Genomic DNA, 21,253 nt, shown 5'->3' on the forward strand with positions numbered 1-21,253 from the left:
CATTTGAAGAGGATAATAATGTAAACTGTGGTTTACATGTTTGACATCAGCCAACCAGGAGGTGGTACGATAAACTGCAGCAACGTGTTGCGTGGCGGTTTACTTGACTGATGATGTATGTATTTGAATTATATGAGGAGCATTCGAGCACAATCATGGTGAAAATGCTCCCCGAGAACTCCTCAAATGTGAAATTCATCTGCTTCACATCCGAGCGTGCTTGATGATGCTCGGCAATTTCGACGCTCTCCGTGAAGATGATGGACTGGGACTGTTCATCAACTGTGCGAGAGGAGAGAAGAAGTGTATTGATAGTGTGAGAATAAGAGACATTCCTGCAGCCCCTGTTGAAACATTTCCTGCGGCAAAATGGGTGGAAAAAAAAGGAAGCAGTGTCTGCTTCAAATAAATGCACTTTGTACTTGACAGTTTATCACGTTTGATGTACAAGCGACACAAAACTATTTCACAAGCTCGGGCCGTGGAAATTCAACTCTACACACTTCACCCCCATTCCACCCATCAACAATACATCGTCTTCCATCAGAAACACACAATTTATTCCAAGAATTTATGTTGAGTTTGTTGACAAATATGCACGGCACACAGAATTGTGAGGAACTGGCGAGGAGAGCTTGAGGGTGGAGAGGATTAAAATTTGCATCAATTTATAAATTTTTACCCCTTGCAAGGCACGGTGCTTGTAAGACATTTCAGCCGTGTCTGTGAAAAACATCACTGACTCTCGCTCTGTGTTAGTTGGCAAATGTTGTAAACTCATAATCATTCGCCAGCAAAACTGATGAATGTCTTCGAGTCACGGAAATCATTGATATGAGTCCCTTCTTTCCTGTCTGCGGCCACAAGAAGGAGGCAAAAGCTGCAAGATTGGCTCTTCTGTGTGCCCTCGAGGGGCTCATTTCAGCTCTTTCATGTCCCACTAATTGGCCTACAATTGCGCAAAATGATTGATTTTCATCGCCAAATGCTCTCAAGTATCTTTAGAGGCTAGTTTCACAGCATTCTCATTATTTTATACATTTTATACTTTGCAAAAATGTGCTGAATTTGAATGTTTCGCGCGAAATTCTCTACCAGAAGTATGAAAAATATCACTTTGACTAAGATAAGATATATTTTCCACGTCATTAACCATTGGAAAGAGCGAAACCCCTCGATCGTGCCAGAAAGCACACTCTTGTGAGAGACAAACATTGGCCAGCAATCAATATTAAAACATAAGCAGCTCTGCTGTCCGGTTTGCAATTAATTTATTTCACTGGCAACCTCCATCAATATCGGATGTTGAGCTTCTTGCATGAGGAAATCCACCATTGCAGATCTGAGAAGTTGTTTTCTTCATAATTTCATGTTCATTCACGTCTCTTTTGCGCGATCTGGTCTCTCTTATGCTGCGAAATGCTGGATGGTAATTCGCACGATTTAATACCGGGAGAAGGAAGAATATTTGAGCAGTGCAGATGGTGGCATGTTTCTCAAATTGATGGACAATTTCTTTCTCTCCTCAGATGCTCTATATATGGGAGATGAGTTTGAGAAAGAAAGGGAAGAGCTTGCGATGGAGAAAAATTGTAAAGAGCATCTTCACGTATCTCTGAAAAGACCAGATTGACGCCGTTCTTTGGCAATAATCGTAAAATGTCCGATTTATGAATGGCAAATACGCTAAATAAATATAAATATCTATACGTGCCATAGCAGAAGATGAAGGAACGAACGAGTGCCATCCATGGAGAAATGTGTGCTACTAAACTAATATAGATTTCAGTTATTTTTTGCACCCAGTGTATGGTTAAATTACATTTCGCCATCACTCCCACCCATGCCCATTCTCATCGCAATATGATACGTGGCAAGACCACTAAAGCACCCCCAAATATACACAATTTCACTTCATATCGCCAACCACTCTCCAATACACGCTTTTCCTATGCATTTCCACGCAGACATGCCTCCGTATCTCTCCGCATAAACTCCGTTCGAGATGACTGACTGGTTTAAGTATATCATTATCGTAAATAATACAATCGCAGAGTCTCTTCCACAACCGAGAAAAGGAGAGCAGTTGTGTCACGAACCGCCGTGAAATTAGGGCCAACGCCCGGTCAGTGTGCGAGGGTGGAAAAGCCACTTCAAAGGGAGCTTTTTTCTGCGAAGCTTGCGCCACACAAAAGCCCTTTCTATGCGCTGTCCACAGGTGATGGATGCTAATGAAGAGAACCTTAGGGCTCTTTGCCGAGGCGACTGCATCTGGCGGGATGATGAGGAAAATGCTCATGGTTTGAGAGCTTTTAGTGCGACACTCAAGGTGAGAACAGTACGGCCAACAGCTGTACATCACTTCTAGCTTCTGCAGGCAGAAACTTCCTGCTAAGAGCCTTATGAGCTGTTCAGCATTTCTGACTGTAATATCTCTCCCTTGGTGGACTTTTTTTCCTGCCATGCATTCTTTTGTTCTGGAAGTGTAATGCGTCTATGATTTCAATTGACCCACTTTGCAAAATCCACCGTCACTCGAGGGGAGAACCTCAAAATTTTTCACTTTTGAGTGAAAACCACCGCATATATATTCTCCTTTCATGCTTTCCCACCCTCTGGGCGTCTTGTTTACGCCACTCTGTCCTCGGTGGCCTTCTGCGTGGCCCCCGGAGAAATATGGACGGGGTGTCTGTTCATTTTTTTTTTGAGACAGAGAGCGAGGAAACAAGGGTGACAAATGTCAATCATAATTTATAGAGAGTGAGAAGCACAACAGGGATGATTGATACAGGGACAATTAATTTACTACATCTCTCACTTCGCCCCACACACTGGGAGACATGAAAATGTGTTTTGCAGCAGCAAGAGTGTTTTCTATACATTTTTCATTTGAGCCACCCACTCTGCCACCCACTGTCTGTCACCGTCGTGATGGACAGTTAAATATGGTCTTTAATTTGGGGGATCCGCATCTGAAAAGTTAGAGGCGAGAAAAATGTCTCTTTTGTCAACTTTTTCCCTTCGCAGATTCCACGAAAGAGAGCGAGAGACACATTGTGATTATTAATTAGGAGTAATTAATTTTCTTGTTATTCGATTTCTTCGGCTATTTATAGAGAATTCAGCGGTAATTGCTGTTGTCTGTCTGCGTGGGAATGAGAGAAAGAGAGAGAGTGGAGAAGATTTGGGATAGTGGATGATTATCTTTTTGCCACCTTCTCTAATCTCTGAGATTGAAACATCACAGAGAGTCCTTAAAATATCCCACAGGAAACTTGCATAAGAGCGGGGATTTTGGGAGAATTTAATTGTCCTGCCGAGAAGAGTCAACAAAAGTGCTAAAGAGGACTCAGAGTCGATGATCAAATGGCTGCTATGAGGCGTCTTATGCAAAACTCCTGTGCTGCTATGCTTGTTGCTCACCCAGCTAATTGTATAATTCATCAGATGTCTGCAATATGCATTTGGAAGAGGAAAATTTCCTTTGAAGATTTTCACCCTCATTTCATTCCATCACATACAAACTTTCATGCATGTTTGATATCCCCGGAGTTGTGCAGAGTGCTCATCACCTCCTCAAGCAATGAATGCGCAATTTGTATACTTTATCGTGGCCATGACATAAATATGGTGTGTGTATGTGTGTATTTCTCATAATCCACAAAATGTCAGTTCAATTTACTGTCCACACTGCGTGTCCAGGTGTCATGGAGTTCAACAACAGCATGCCTTTTGCCTTGTTTCTCCCATACCATCGCCCGGAATGCCCAGGAATATCTCCACAGCATCTGAGAGTCCACTTTTCACCTTCATCATCGTCATCACATGTGAATTAATTATATCACCAAATGACATCCTAAGGCTATTTTGAGATTCTTGTCTCATTATGTCCATCTCCAATCTTCGCGCGTCACACTCTTATTCTTGGCCACATCCTTTTGCTCGCAATTTCCGTTAGTGTCACTCAATTCTGGTGGAGATTGTCACAAAATCGATCAAAATACTTAATTATCTCCTTCGTGTCCGTCCTCCTTTTTTCTCTCTCTCACACTCCTCTCCTTGAAAAATCACAGAGCATCCCTTCCGAGAATGCCACAACGCACAAAAAAACACCCCCGCAAGACATTCCTTCGCGAACCGCGCGCGCGACATGGAAATGCCAAGACGTGGAAATCACCTGAAATCTTTGAAAATTTGCGCTCAAGAATGTCTCCCAAGGACTTCATCAGTGAGTGCAGCGGACGAAGAATTTTTATACACATTTCGTCCTGTCTTGCTTCTGCATGACTGGCGGAAAGCCACCCACCCATCAATGGGAGACGAGAAAAATTCAACGCTATGTTTACGTCTCAGGGCAGAATGAAGAATTGTCGATCCATTTCCAAATGTCCGTCTGTCACGAACTGAACACCACCCACAGGGTGGCGATGGTCGAATATTATGGTGGACTTCACAGGGCATTTTGAGCGCACTCTACAATATGAACTATTTTTGCAATCTCCACTTCCTCCACTGGAAATAAGAGAAAGACTCGTAGACAAACTCAACGTCCTCGGCTCAAGGAAGTAGGCAAACATGCAATTTAAAATGTAGCAGAATTTGGCGCGACGATCATGAACCCCTGATTTTGTGTCAAGATCAACGCGAGATGTCGCTTCAGGCTTGAAAGTATTCAAAATTCACCCAAAATCCTGACTACGCCCTTGTCTACAAATAATAGGACACACATAGGCAAAAGGAAAGAAAGAAATCAATTCAGCAACTGTGAATATTTATCCATTTGGATGGCAAAGCGATGGAATTAATATTCAGTACTTGCTCCGATTCGCACAGCAAAAAATGGCTTTCTATTTTCTTTTAATCAGAAACTTTCATACGAAGGAGGAAAATAAATTAAGTAAATGACTTAAGTCTATAAAACACTCCCCCATTGTTCTCCACTCGATTGTTCACATCTCTTTCTCTCTCTCTCTCGTCCCCTTTCCAAACACATATCCAGCGCTCTGTGCTGGGTATAAAAATGGATTTCTTCGGGCGGAGAGCGCTGCAGATCGATATGTTTGATTTGGTCAATCAGGCATCTTCGGTCAGAACGAGGCAGGGACGTGTGATGCATTTCTGTCACGACCGAAATGGGTCTTAAGCTTATATATATGGCTTATAATTTTCGAGGCATGCGAGAAATCGCACGGCGGAAAGACATTCTCCCCATGGAGTGAAATGATTGATTCAGCAGGAGTGTCACGGTTAGATACATACAAGGAGACGATGGGGGTCGCCGACCCACACCCTGTCGTCACCACCCACTTTTTACCAGCTGCCAAGTCCGTGGAAACATATTCGCTTCGACGAGGAGCATAAATCTCGCAATTTTTCCTCAACACTCACTCACACAATTCATTGGGTGAAAGCGTGCTGAAGCATCCTCTCCTCTGCCCTGGCAATCTCTTAAGGATAACCATGAGTCCATGAGGAAGACGAACCACCCTCCGCGCCATAAATCAGAGATCCATTTCACATGCCCAAGAAACATCTCACACATATTACAGCGCGGGTGTGGGATATGATGAATCTCACATGCTGGACACTGTGTATTTCGTCAGTGTCAGAAGTGCTCGGGATCAATAACTCAGCCCAGATATTGTCTCCCCTTATGAATGAGGAAAACATCCACAACAAATCACTCACAGTTTTTTTTTTTTGTTTTTCATTGGAAATTTCAGCGGCTTCATTGCACGCTCTCTTGATCAGGAGAACTACAAATCAGTCAAATACGCCCACAATTTCAATTAAAAATGCACCCTCAGGTGACAAAGTTTCTCCCTCATCGTCACCATGTCGCTCACTCACTATTTGTCAGAGTGGAAATGAAAAGTTGTCTGGCAAAATGGGAAAATTTTCCAATACGACTCAGAGATATGCCTTTAATTATCATCCCAGATTGACAATAGAAACTAACGAGAACATCAACTTCCATTTTCAAACTGATGAAACTTTTCGCGCGCTCACCGAAAAATATTCATAGGACAGTTGTCTCAATCCCGAATTCTGGCGTGGGGTTTGGGGGTGGGGGGGAGAGAATGGTGGGAAATGTCGAGGAAACGGTGGGTGGAATTGTGGCTCATCTTGTGACCTCATATCGCGCTCTCTCGTGCACTCTTGGCAGCGTCTCTCCGTCACATTCACGTCCACATAGTCCAATTTCCCTCGACTTAGTTATAGTCATCCCTCCCACCCTCCCCAGGCCACCCCAATTCAGCCTCATTCTTCGCCCGGCACGTCTATAATATCGTGTGGGCGGCGGAGAGAAATCAGTCCATTTGTATGTACACTATCCGGAGAGCAGCCAGTGCAGATAGACAGACAGACAGACAGACAAAGAAGTATAGTAACCCTTTCACTCATGCCAAAAGAAACCGGAGGGTGGAGGGAATAAAACTGTGGAGTCTCTAGTTTTGGAGTGTGTTGAGGACGTCTTCTTGTCTCTCAACTTCTATTGTTTTAAGTGACATCTCGAGAGACAGATGGACAGACAGACACAAGACACAGCACTGTGCATCCCTCACATGCACCATATCTGAAGTCATCTCTCTTCCCAGTTTCTTCCACTTCCTTAAGTCACACACACACACACACACATGCACACAGAAACTCAGCCGCCCGCAAATGTGGTCAAGGAGGATAGTGCAAAGTTGAGGACGGGAGTTGGGATTAGTCGTCTCACTGAATACACAATAGACCTCCTTCGCCAACCTTCCGAGTGCATCCTAATTTTGTCACACGGACGCGATTAATTCTGAGCAGTATTTATAGCTTGGAGTTTTGGCTGCCATGGAAATGGCCAAAGCGAGAGTTGGGACAAGAAATCTGACTATAAGACCTGCTCAGGGCAAGATTGAGTGGATTAATTCAGCTCTTGATTGAAAAGGCGCAATCCATCACACACGCCTCATGTGTCAATCAGCCTGCAAATTACGGAGGATGTCTGGCATAGAAAGCTCCAGCCAGAGGACTTTTTAATTCAGTCAAGTGCCAATTAGATGTAATGAAATGATCTGAGTGTCTTTAATGAAAATTATCACTATGAGCAGAATGGATGCGATTGAAGGCGCAAAAAAGCACCACGAAAATTCTACTTGTCTCATCTGACGAGAGTGGGAGAGAGAGAGAGAGAGTGGCGTGGAAAGTGGGCGAGAGAGAAGACGACTAAAAAATCGGGGCAGAGGAAAAAAGGAGAGAAAAGAGTGTTGATATCTCGCCGGGCGGAGGAAGATGGGGAAAGAAAGAGGAAAATTGTCGAGATAAAGAGACGAAATCAATAGAAAATTTAATTAAGTCTCATCCAGCGTCATTGTCCACTGGTGACACAATAGAGAGACATCTGACAAGTGAGTGGGTTGATGCGCCGCGACGCAGAATGGTGCCCGAACACCCCCGCCGGTCTGGGGACTTTTAAGGCATGGCAGATGCTTCTAGAGCTTGTCCATCTATACACAAGTGCTTTTCGGATCTCAATTCACTGGGATGTGGAGCACACAAGAGTTAAATTCCAGGCGTTCATCAAATCAACTCGCTTTCTCTCTGTCCTCCCCGGATGATTGTCTTTCTCTGTACACACGCTGCATCAAATCTCATGGCGGGAGATAAGGATGCGGTGGGGTGGGGAGCTCGCCGAGGGATGATTTGGGGACACTTTCTCAACCTCCATCTGACACAGGAATGAAGGGCCACCCGTGACAGACAAGGGAGAGCGAAAAAATGCTCAAAGCAAGGGGAAAAAATAAAATTCCCACACAGTTGAGTTGAATGGACATAGAAAAGGGATTTCGAGATAAGCAAACGACAATATGTTGTTTGAAATGCATTTCAATTGACACCCTTTGAGAATGGATGAAAGAGGAGTTGTGATAACTTTTATTTACGCGTGCATTAATTTGGGATTTTTGAACAATTGCAAAATTCTCACTTCTGCCAAGAGTTTTGGAGTTTAGTTTTGTAGCCCAATTTTCGCTATTAACATAGTTTCAATCCTCCAACGTCTCAACTCTGTCTCGAAGTCATTCGAGAATCTCCTAAAAATTCCTCCAAAATCGAGACAAGTGCCCGAACCTCTGGAGTGAGTGGCTGAAATAATGTGATGGGACAGTGGATTGTAAGACTAACTAAATTTCAGATGGAATAAACAACAGACTGGCAAATATGGCCACCCCTTTGGCCACTCCGAAATGTGTGTGAGCCGATGTGACTGTGACACTGTCTCCTCAGGCAACGAGCTCTGATGGCCAATATTTGATTTCCACCCCCCAAAGCTCGGTCTGCACTCTGACCTCACACGAAACGCCAAGCGTTGCGATGGCAAGAATGTCGAATTAGAATTTCATATTATCCCTCCGTGGACGGAAACTTCCTCACCCCGCAATTGTCAGTTTTGAAGTGGACTTGAAGAATTTTTCGCCATTGGGAAGAATGATAAATCTCACTGTTGATTTCCATCACTCACAATTCAGCCAAAATCGCTTCTTCTCTCAATTACTCTCTATCTTTCGCCTCGTATTTTCTTGGATTTCCTCGCCGACACCTTATATAAGATATCCACTGAGGAAAATATAAATTTCCAAGGATTAGTGAGATGAGAATCAAACCCGAAAGTGCATCAATGCCATAAGTTTTCACCACCCCACCCGCCACTGCTGAGACTGTCGAGAGGGTGGCTCAGTGGGGAGGGGTTGCTCAGCACCCTCCAGAGAGTATCGATGAGATATTCTCTCTGCTGGAGGAAAGAAAGCTCTGTATATATGCTGAAAATTCAGCATATATTTGCCTCGCAAAAGTGCTTGCAAGCATGATTGAGTTTCGTAATTAATTCTGGGCCACAAAATAAATCACACTTCTCATCCTGTGATTGACAGGGAGATTCACTACGAGGTCCTCTACCCAAATAGAGGGTGTTTATTTTCATGATGATTGACAAATGGTAATTAGCAGGATTGCAGGTCAAATTGTGCGCGACGAAGATTTTTACGTCAAAATTGAAATTCAAACTCGAATAACCGACTCGTAACGAATGCTTCGAAGAACAGCAAGCTGCAAAGTGTTGGCTTGTCACCCTCTCAGAAAGTGTGTTGGGAGCAGAGCCAAAGCTTCGCCAAGGGGCGAACAATTGAGCAGTCTCAAAGCATTCGTCATATTTGGTCACTTAAAAGCCTCATAATAAAATTGTGCGCAGTTGTTCGAAGTGCAGAAAAATGACTTCAATTGTAAGTTAATTTTAGACACTAAAGCGACACTGGATGTCCCGCACTCGCGACTTGTCTCCCCCTTGGCTTGAGGATTTTCTCTCTCTCTGCTGCTCTGGAAAGTGTGACAGAAAGGTCGTCAGTTTCCCCTGCCTGTCTCCGCTGCCACTCACAAGACCACCCACTCTGGCTCTCTGCATCGCGCTGCAACGTGGAGCCGCCGCTCCCCCGCCGCCGGCGCCCAAGGCGTGCGGGTGCGAGCGAGACGGCGCGCGTCCAGTTTCGTATTGATTGCCGGAGTGGCGAGGGGTGGCCTCTCCCGCATGCCGAGAATGCTGGAGAGCCACCAACTGACGGATCGGGTTGTGTGTGCCCGAAGGAGTTTGCACAGACGAAGAGTGACGCGCGGAAGAGGGCAGAAAAAAGCGTCCGTGGGGTGAAATGGGGGGGCGAAGAGAGAGAGACTGATGGGTGTTGCAGGAAAATTGCTTGGAACAATTGAGCAATGGAGGCGCCGGGTGCATTGTGAAAGTCTCACTTCATTATTAGAAATCGATTTTTGTGCGGCATTGTATGACTCTTTTTTGCCACCCCCCAACCCGAGGCATTGTTCCAAGTGGGAGAGTGATTTTAATTAAAATTATAATTCTTTCATTCAGCGGGCGGCCCAAATAATGTGTGGGGGAGGCGAAAGTTTTGGGGACCCCATTGAATTCCTCAAACCCACTCTAACCTATTTTCTTCCCCAGAACACTCACAACTTTAGCCCTTTCAGTCGATTCTTCATCCCATCAGACTATGAGTGACAGAGTTGAGAAACACTTGCAAGAAATTCAGAGATGTACTGCTACATTCAGAGACGAAGTAGCATTTTATCACACTTTCTGACTGCAGAAGTACACTCAAAGGAGAGCTTCTGTTGGGTCTTGTGTGAGTTTTTCCACCCTCACCCTCAAGAGTACATCCCTGGAAGCGTATGTGTGTGAAAAAGTGAATAAAGGAAACTGTGTCCAATCACAATTTGACAGTCCCATCTGTCTCGTTTTGTCTCAAAAACTAAAACTTGAGCAAGTTTCGGTGGGGGAGAAAAGTTTCGTCATGAGGGTGGTTCTCAAGGGAAAATGCATCGCTTGAGAACTATTGTGCGAAAGATGGATTCTCACAGTGACAATATTTTTCAACAGGACATAAAACATACACAAAAGGGGTAGGAAAAAGTCATCCCCCCACCCCACATTTTCTAAACTGCTGGGAAAAATATTCCAGCGAAGTGCAGAGATAAAATTATAATTTTTCCATCTACATAGCTTGGAAAAACGGAGGGGGAGCAAAGAGAGTCGCATCCCGACTTTCACAATCCACCCCCCCCCCCACTTCTCGTCATCCCTTCGCATTTCACACCACAGAAATTTTACACAATACTACAAAATCCATCGTCCAATACTGCATTGATGGGACAGACTTCCACGTCACACACAACTTTCTCGACAAGCACAAAGTTCCTGTCACACCGATCGATCTGCGTTTTCACATCACGAGACGAAAACTGTTTCAGAATACTAAAAACTTTTTCTAAAGCTCAGGGATGGTTGGGGAGGGGGGCGAGAGAGCTTCTCCCAGGGAGAAAAAATGTCACAACACTGCGATCAGTTGAGACAGAATCGCGCGCTGGTGGATTTGCTTTTCACTCCCCATCACCATTTGTCTGGGGTGAAAAGACGCCAAGAGTGGTCATTTGGAGTACTTTTGCCCATACCACAAAAAGCTCTCGAGGAAAGCTCCAGTGGCGGAGTTGATGGGCTTCGCGTGTGTGGTCCAGAGAGAGAGAGAGAGAGAGAGAGAGAGCGAGAGAGAGACTTTGAAGATGAGAAGCGCGTTTTGGAAATGAGGAAGTGAGAATGAATGAATTTCTAAACATACTCAGAAATTTCAGGAAATGTCTCACATGTGAGCAAGCAAAAGAAGCAACGCTAAACACAGAGTAGATTATGATATGCAAAGAGATGTTGAAGGTGATATTTTTCTCGGTGCAATTTAAATTTGATTAAGAATCAAGAGTAATTAAATTAAATGATTAGTGCAATTAGAAAAGGACTCCGATGCACTCTGTCTCATCGCTTCCGCAAGGCGTATGGAGCAAAAATTCGCGAGAGTGATTTACCGCGCTGTGGCGCATGAAGATTAAATTGAAATTTAATAGATAGTACAGTCTTGGGGGTGCGAATGGAGAGCTCTCAGTGGAAAATGTGTTGATTCTCACTTGGGAATTTATATGTGCAATTTTTTCCCTTTTTATCACATCAGAAATACTTACCCCTGCATGAGAGAAATGTGTGTAATTACTTTGAGATTTATGAAGAGTGCTTTCTTCCCAACCTCTCACATGTCGTATTTAGAAAATATTCATAAATATCCCCGTGTGCACCCTCTATCTCTCCTCTCCGCCTGCCTTCAACCTCTCGGGAGGAGATTCGGCGAAAAAATAGGTGCCACACGAGAAAAAGGTGTGAGGAAAAATTATGTGAATTCGACAAGAGTTCCAACGCGAGGAGAAGCTCCAGCGAAAAGTAGCACATTTGTATGAAAGGCAATATTTTCCTTTTTCATTGTCGCTCTCTTCCTTTTATTTCATCCACACCACAATTTCATATTTCTCCAGCATGACTTGGGGTGATGCGACTAACTGAAAATCTCCCGGTAGATACATAATTCCTCTCTGGCTTATTTCTGGCGCATCCTCAAGACGAAATCATAATTTCTACCTCTCGAGAGCCCGCAAAGGCGGCACAGCCGAAAAAAAGAGGCACAGCGGCAGTAAGGAATTAGTAATGACAGAAATTTATTCGCACATTCCACGTAGTTTATGAGCGGCGACACTGGGGAGGGGCGCATTTTTTTCCGCCTCGGGGTGCAATTATGGCGCACAACCCCCTCACTTTGATTACCAACTCTCGTCCAACTGACGAGTTGACATTCTCTGGCGCTGACGTGCAGGTTTTGTCTGTCACATGCAGATCTCTTCCTTAGAATGTCACACTAAATCGTGGGGCGCAGAGCTCGCCCCCTTTCGCGACCCACCCCTCAATTCAATTATCTCAGTGGACATCAAAGAGACAGAGGATTAATTGGAATTGCATTGATTTTTCCTTGGCCCTTTGCAAAACCCCTCTCATCTTTTCGCGGGGAGACACAATTTTCCCGCCCAGGGAAATCCACCGAGACCCGAAGCGGACTTTGATGTAAGTTGTGAAGCCAGGAGAGAGCGAGTGAGAAATGTTTAATTCAATTATGTAATGCTTTATTAAATTTTCGACTACGGACGAGCCGGGATTTGGGGCGTTTTTCCGCACATCTTCTGCCATGAGAAATGTCCTGACAGGAAAATTACTACGTTTCACTCCCAATTAGACCGTCATTTGGCCTTTCCTGTGGTGACTTTCGCTTCATTTTTGGTGGGGCCAGAAATTTCAATAACTAAATCTATCCAATCAATCGCTCTCTCTCGGAGTTCGGCAGCCACACGCAAAGAGTGCCATTTGGAAAGCAATGGAAGAATGTCACAACATCGCATCCCCTCGACATCCACTCTCGCAGAAGAAGCCCTATAAAATTCAACAACTTCCTTCAGAAAGATCATGTCTTGGCACTTTTCTTCGGTTGAAGTGCGGAGAGAAAATTGGCAGAATTCTCCTGATTTACGGTAATTTGTTGCAATAAAAAGATACGAGGGCATTTGATATGTTTGGCGCTGCTGGAGGGGTGGATATTAAAGAATTTTCAGAGGGCTTCAATCACACAGCATTGTTGGCAATTCCAATGCAATTTGACGGTTTAGTCGTTACACGTACGACCGTTATGATCCCGAAGAATCGAAAAACGCCCCGAATTCCCGCGTTGGGGGTGGCAGGTGGGCATAAATCGCGAGAGCTGATGCGTCATGATTTATACAAATAAATGTAATGGTAAATCGGCACAAACAAACACAATGAACCACACTCTGTGCGATTTTGAGCAATTCTCTTTGAATACTCCGCAGGGTTGCATTTCCCGGGCGCGCGCGGGAGGGTGGGTGGAAAAACTACCCACCGTGCGTCATCTAATAATTTCCCGGCCACCAGGGCGAGTGTGGATGTTGGAAAATTGGTAAAATGGCATAATCAAACTGAAAATGTACAAACGTGATTGTGTATAAATTTATGATGTTTTTCTATACTGGCGCGCCCCGTTTGGAAAGTGAGAGACTCTCCGGTACACTCATAATTTTCCGGCCGGCCCGAATAATTTCCCCCCTCCCCCCCCGCGCGTGTGTGTGTGAGACTTTTCGGGGCCCCCGCGCGCATTTTAGGGGGGCTGCACACACTGCAAAATTAACAAATGCAAAGTTATGATTATGACAAAACATGTAATCGCATTATATGGTAATGAAGTGGAAAATTTATTGCACGCTAAAGACTGTCACTCAACATTATAATTTGATTTCATTCCCTGCAAATACACACATTAAACTCCACCAATAGTTTGTGAGTGGCTTTTCGCGCTTCGATCAGCGTCCCAAGAGGGGTGCTTTTTATCGCGGGGTGCTTTTAAAGTGATAAAACCACCCCGAGGGAGCTGCACAATCGCCAATTGTACCGGCGGGGAGTTTCCATGTAGCACAGGCGAGACGAGGAATTTTTAATATCCCTGCACTCCTCATGGGATAACACATTGGCATGACCTATAGAACTATTTTTTCAGCCAAATGTCAGTTGTAATGACAAAAAGGGTGTTTTTGTGTGCTGTAAAGGGTGCATAAGTCACTATAGATGATTTTCTCGATGTACAGTTGGCACATTTGTCGATCACTCATCAGATCAATAAATTTCCACCTGATTCTGTATGCACTTTATTGCCTTCAAGCTTCAATGGGTTAATTTCTATTGTCAATCCATATGCTTGTGTGCTAATTGCTGTGCCACACTTTCTTCTGCAATGCACCTACACTGGATGAATATGAATTCCTGGGAATTCCGCCCACCCGAGAGACTATCGTGACACCCCAATCGATCGTCAAGAAAATTGAGAGTGCCGTGGAGACGCAGGGTACACAAAAGTTTCTCTCTGCTTTTCCATTTGGCAGAAGAGTGGGTTTGGGTGGCCGGAGACGATGCCTCTCATTGCGACACCCATCAATCGATTGTCAGGGCTGCTTCTTGGGGAGACTTCACCCAAAACCACCCTCGAGCTGTGACAGACGAACGGATAGACAGACAGATATCTCCTGAGTCTGACTGATTTTCTCCACCTCCGCCACAGGGAGAGAGAGAGAGAGTGAATGATGAAAATTTCACGGATAAAATTTCCTTATCCCAGATTCTCGCGCGCGCGGTTTTCCTTTGGCAAGTAATGAGCTCTCATCTCGCTCTGTTCAGGTGATACTGTGGCCTCTGACATTCCGCGCGCTGGGCAAAAAATCGATTTTCGTTATGTGCATTTTGTCTTGGCTTGTTGTGTCGCGCTGCCTTTTTGGTCGCGTCTCACCGAATTCCGAATTCCGTAAAACAAGAAAAATCAATTAGTGAAGGACAAGTGATGATTGTGAGCCAGAGAAGCGGGGCTCTTTCCATCCGATGCGCCCGTGTGCGAACACCAATTCGAAGACATAATGAATGTGAAATGGTGTCAGACGGTCGTCAGACAATCTTCGGACGCGCTGCAGCCGCGCACCATAAATCAGGGTCCATCAGCATCGATTGCTTCATTGATTTGTGGATGGCTGAGGAGAGGAAATCTGTGGGAATTTGTCGTGCACTTTTCTCACCCTCCGCGCGCGCGCTCGGGCAAAAAAGGCGAGCTTTGGGTGACTCGCTGGGCAAATTTGCATCTCTTCTTCGCCGAAAACGGAAAGACAGGAGGAAAGAAACCCACCAAGAACTTGGATTGAAATTCCCTTCTCTCACACTCCGCGCTTCGTGTCGGTTTTTTTTTTTTGTTTTGCCCGCCGTGGCCAGAAGTGGGGGCATCTCTGCACATCTCCAATGCAGAATTTATTTTGTTATTGACTCCATCGCACTAAATTGTCTCCCTGCGATGTCTTCTCCGCAATTTAGGACGTTTGCTGGCATTTTTGGCATTTTTGCTGAAATTCCTGGAAATTCACATGCTGATTTCCACGGATTTTATTGCCACGGAAAGTGACACTAAAATGACTGTGATGAATTCACTGTCCCTCCGCGCGGGTCACAGAGTTTATTGGACAGCGAAGCTGAGAAGGGCCAATTTATGCTGAAGTATTGTTTGGCTTTTGGACAAAGACAGAGTGTTGTCAATATCAGAGATCTCACATAATGTGGATAATTGCAATTAATTTCCCTGCCTATAAGATTAATCAAATCGCAACATTAAAATACACCAGTCAAATAATTAATTTCCATCTATGCTGCGCTAATCGCAGCCTAGCAATCTCGTGGTGTGTGCCAATATTCTCTCTTGCTCCCGTTAAGAATATCAACCTCTCAGCTTTTGATTGCTTATCTCGCGTGTATTTTCCCAACCATATGCAGAGGGGGAAAAAAAAAGTCCACTTATCCTTGCGATTTATTATCAATTTCAAAAACTTGTAAAGTCCACAAAACTGGCCAATAAATCTGCGATTTGCATTGGAAAGCAGGGTTAATTGGCTCTTCCTGTGTGTTTGTGTTTGTGTGAAAAAGGGCGCCAGTTGGAGTTTAGCGTCCGTCTGTGCTCATTGTCGTCGTCACGGCGACATTAAAGATGATGTAATGTTATTGAAAAACTTTCCCTGCACTCGCGCAAGGGGATTAAATTTAAAACACTGCACTCGCCCCAGCAAGATGCATTCCAAATTCATTTACTGGGCGAGAGAGCTTTTTTTGATACGTCCATGCGAACTGATTCCCTCGCCAGCGAAACACACTTATCCCGAGGTGCATCCTCGGCTCATTGTATTATTTTAATTAAGTAGATGTGGATCGAGTTTGTGACGCGGAGGATCAACGCAGAGCTGCAAGACGCCGAAGCGCGATTGTATTATAAATTTAATTAACGCGAATTCGTGAACTTGGCCATTTTGCGATTGACTTGCAACTTGTTCAGTGGACTTGTTTCAGCTCTCTCTCTCTGTCCTCTCATCGCATGCCGGCTCGCCTGCCATGCGAGATAGAGCACCGAGCAGAACACTGACGTGACCACACGCACTTCCACCGATAACACAAATTTAAGAGGAGCTCCTGAGAAACCATACGAACCATTGTGCACTTGCTTCGCGAGCCATGTGGAATTATATGAGACTATGTGGTTTCTATGAGTCTCCGAGACGATACGACTTCTTGTAGATTCTCAATCGTCCATTAAGCTGCGATTGTGTCTAATTGTGGGAACATAGAATTGCTGGGTTTCACTTTCCCCCGTCGAAAAAATACGATTTTGGGCCAGTTAAACCCATTCTCCTCATTTTCTACTATCAGTTCCTCATTGAAATTCGACTTACTGGACACTTTGATGAACGATTTGGCAAATCAGAAATAAATTGTGCCACTTCAAGCTGGGCAAATCTCAAAATTCCAAGCCCGATGGCCAATTTGCCTACGATGTACGAGCAAAAGTTGCTGAGCAGCACATTTGTCACGTATGTTTGTCACATTTTGTGACATGTGCAATCATCCAGGGCGTGAGTGATGCCTCGCATCCCTTTGTTGCCACATCTCGGGATGTCCTGAGCGCAGTGCACTTTTGTTGTACAAATCATCTCTGGCGAGGCGCTGATGATCGCACGAGGCGGAGACAAAGAGCGTGGAGAAGACACATCCACACCTGTCAGCAGTTCCTCATCACCGCTCAGAGACTGTGATCTCAGGAGATGTGCCGCGTAGGAAGTCGATTAATAGCTCCGGTCAAAGCTCCGCTCTCGCGCATATTTCATGTATTTATTTATTCAGTCTTTTTGTTTTCAATTTGTCCCCTCGTCCACCCACCGCGTCACGATGATCCACTGTCGACATCCTATGCGCCGTGAGGCTACATAAATCCCGGCATGCGGACGGTGATGTGTTGTCTCTCCGCCGAGATGTAATTCACTTGGACTGAGTGTCAGTTTAGAAATAGCCACGTTCATCATGTGGAGATTAATTTTCATCTATTTTCATCATTTTGCACCCAACTTATCTATTTCCCTCTTGCTGAGCATCAAAAAGTGTCGCAGCGGAGAAAATAGGGAGACGATTTGTGTAAATCAACTTGTGTATGTCATATTAATGTTTTTCACGCTCCATGCCCACCCCCTTTCGCCCCTTTCGGGGAAAAGTCGCGCACCTTTTTCGCCCAGATTTTCCCCGCTCTTGCCCACTTGGACTGACACGCCGCGCAGTTAAAAGAAGTGACAAAATTTATTTGCCCTCTCAATGAGGTATCTTTTTTGGATAAACACGAAATTTATCGTGACTGCGAAGAGCTCTCGTGGGACGATTAATTATCGCGACATTCCATGGGAATATTATAAATAAATAATTAATGAGCCACGATTTTCATGACGAAGAAAAATATCACACGCCTTTCCAGATGATTTGTCACAAGTGCAGATGCGCGAAACCACTTAATTCACCGCCGTTATTTCCTGGCCTTCTTTTCGAATTTCGAATTTGACTTGCCGAGAGCAAAAATTGCAAGAAAATTCCACCTCTTCATCGGCATTAAAGTCATCTCCACTCGCCTTTATTGTCGATGGGAGGGAAATTGAATGCATTTGCGATGGCTGCGAGAGAGACATTGGGAGACCGCCTCATTTGTTTACTTTATCATCTCGATAAATAAAAATAAAAATGTCATCGTCATCTGGTCGACGAATTATTAGTTAAATCATTAGGAATCCGCAATGGCTATTCAAGAGTCTGGCCTCGCGAGAGCTGCGCGCGCTCATCACGGAGCAAATCTCATGAATTATGATCCAGGAGATATCATGAGTCTGAATAATATTAATTTTATAAACTATGCTCGCTCTTATTGTGGGACATTTCCAAGAATCTCTCTCTCTCTCTCTCTCTCTCGACGGTCCCTGCAGATGCTGTGCGAGGAGAGAAAATGGGAAATTTGTCACATTGAGAGCAGTTTTTTTTGGTGCATTTCATAAAACGGATACGGCCAATATAATTCTGCCAACGCAATGGCCAATATCCAGAGTCTGTCGTATTGATGATTTCCCACTGCATGTCACCCTTTGACGCCCATCCCCTCCCCTTGAGGGGTCCATAACCTCATGATATGTGCAATTTTAGTGGGGATTCGAGCTGTGCCACTCACTTCAACTTGATTCGTTTCCAGCGACTGTCATAATAATAAAATTTTATCGTTTTTAAAGCATTTACCAATGTGAATTTATTGAATTGACAAATGTTAATGTTTTTATTCCGTTCTGCTTCCAACTCATGCGTCGCTCGTGTGTTGGTAAATTACATCAAATGTCGTGTCGTTCTTTTTAAATGCACTCCACAGACTGTCAATTTTACAGTCTGACGTTTGGAGCGACAAATTCGAATAATTCTCAGTTGGGTGTTTTAACAGAATTACACCTAGAGATCCACTGTAATTTACCTACACGTGTCTGGCTTAGGCAGAGAAAAAGCCCCGATCCGAAGCATTAATCCTGGCGATGGGGCCAAGGCATTGGGCATTCCGCATGGGACATCGCATTTGGGGAATTGTCTGAATATAAATTTTGAGTGATTTTCTCCCGAAAACCCCAAGATTCATGACTGTCTTTTCGTTTTTGCTATTGGAATAATCTCTGGTGTGACACAATTCTGCAGAAAAACACCCAAAAATGCCACATGAATAAATCTCTCCCGGCTTGACATTTTCGAGACCATCTTCCAATAGAGTGATAAAGTGTCCAAGGCGAGCTCTATAAATAACCCCCAGTGTGTGTTGGACCCAGGCGAAGACCAAGAGGCACAAGTCACGAGGAATAGACATGTGATTTAATCACCCACCATTGAATGAAGATTGCACTTTTATTTCCACCTGATTCTGCACTGCGCGCCCCGAAAGTGTCTCTGGGATAAACCCTCACCGCCCAGACAAATTTATGATCGCCCTGCAAGTGCGGCAGCCTGGAGAGCTGCGAAGATTTACATACATTTGCGGTGTTATGTGGAAGTTTTTCACTGAAGCACACTCCTCCACGAGAGTAATTATTGCGCAATCGATAAATCTTGTGCGCCGACCCGAGCAATAATCAAGTAAATCGTCCACCCCTGTACTTTTGGCGCCTCTGCAGAGGAGCCTCTGTCTTAAATCCGCCCAACACGGGAGATTTGTGGGCCATTTTTCTGACAACTGCGAATTTCCCCCGGTGGTGCCGGAAAAATGGTCCGCAACTAATGATTGTGCCCTGGAATTTGGCCCTCGCGAGACTGTTGGGATTCTGCAAATTGCAATGAAAATGATGGGAAATGCTTCTGGGAATGAGATGAACTCAACACAACAAGTTTAGCGTGCTTTTGTTGAATACAAAAAATGGATAAAGGAGATAAATGGAGCAATTCTGGTTCACACACAAATATGTTATACTTGAAACATGTAAAAGTTTAACATTCGAAATAAATAAGGAAAACAGCCCTTGCTATTCTCGCTAAAACAATGTTTTAGAGTTTTAAGTGATTTCACGATGTGGAGGAGAGAAAAAAATTATGAAATTTATCAAAATTTATAATATTCTACTTCAGAACTAGTAAATCCGTGATAAAAAGAATTTACTGTAAACATAATTCATGTTCATGCTTGAAAATTAGAGCCACAATTGCAGATTAATCCGTTTTAGCAAGATATTTGCAGATTCCGATCTGTCAATCATTTGCTCTTAACACATTCCACATTCTTTAAGAAAAACCTCTGGAAGTCGTGTTAAAAGAATAGCAAATAACACAAGTCGTGAATATTTTTACACAATCGCCATTTTGAGTCTTACGTGTGTGACTCAGAATAGCAAAGGCGCGTGTTAAACCAATATAACACATCTTTAACATTTTTTGTGTGACTGAGAATCGCTCCAAAAATCTCAGAATCATCATTTAAAGCCCTTAAAGATGCCTTTTGATACGCACTAGCAATCACGATTTCCGCAAATCATGAAGTGTTTTGGCACTCTTTCGCGGGCTAATGAAATTTGCCAGCACTTGTGTGTCACTCTTGGCCCAAATACCGGCGGTGATTGTTGGTGAATTTATGGGCCACCCTCTGCCGCGTCCCGTGAGTGACACGCGCGGAAGATCGGGCGAAAAGAGTGGCAAAAGGTTGAGCGTATCATTTGTCATTTTTGTCACATCATCACTCTCCTCAACCACCCACTTTGGCGCTGTTGAGCTGTCCGGGGCGAAAAGGAGTGCTAAATATACGAGGAATGCTCAAATGCAAAAATATGCATCCACTTCATCTCGGGCGGCTTTTTGTCGCCTGTCCGCGCGAACGTGGCGAGATCGGTCCATTCTGCGGATGCAATATTGCGGCGAGGAGAATCAATCAGCCACTTGTGGATATGCAAATCCGCGTCTAGAGGTGATTCAATTTTTTGACTGTTGGCCATCGTCTGTTTGGTCGTTTTGATGAAAAACCTCCGTTGCCAACAAACAAAACCATAAATTACCCAAAAGAGCGACACTCTCAATTCAACCTCATCAGCTTCTTCGCGTCTTGACATTTCTTCTCCGCTCTCGCGTCTGCCTTTTTTGCCCAAATCATTCTTCCCATGAAGACAGACATTACTTCTTGAAATATTAGTTATAGAGAATGCTGAGCTCTACTTCCATCGCCTATTGAATTCCCCTCAGCGAGAGATGAATAATTCTCAATACGTGTATTATAAATTTTCGACTTTGAGACGGCAAAAGAGAGGCGCTCAATTTTAATTAACAATCCAAAATCAAAGTCATTAGAATAAATCAATCCGCATGGACATTCTCAAAAAAGCTGGAGAAGAGAGATATGTTTTCCACTCCAGGCCTCAATCGCGCTCCAGTCTAATAAAT

General features: G+C 44.2%; 1 protein-coding gene across 4 annotated transcripts in view; it reads left to right on the plus strand.

Annotated features, from left to right (window-relative positions):
* Positions 1-21,253, plus strand: part of LOC132257863 (protein tiptop-like) — a 101,692-nt gene that overhangs the window by 47,897 nt on the left and 32,542 nt on the right. The window contains exon 1 of one of the 4 annotated variants that reach the window (XM_059754907.1): positions 20,755-20,783. The exons of the other annotated variants lie outside the window; for them this stretch is intronic. The gene's annotated coding sequence lies outside the window, so the exon portion shown is untranslated. Of the gene's footprint in view, positions 1-20,754; positions 20,784-21,253 lie in introns of those variants that run through there. 4 annotated transcript variants of the gene reach the window in all.

Source organism: Phlebotomus argentipes, unplaced genomic scaffold (assembly GCF_947086385.1).
Source record: "Phlebotomus argentipes unplaced genomic scaffold, Phlebotomus argentipes genome assembly scaffold_4, whole genome shotgun sequence".
Taxonomy (NCBI): Eukaryota; Metazoa; Arthropoda; class Insecta; order Diptera; family Psychodidae; genus Phlebotomus; species Phlebotomus argentipes.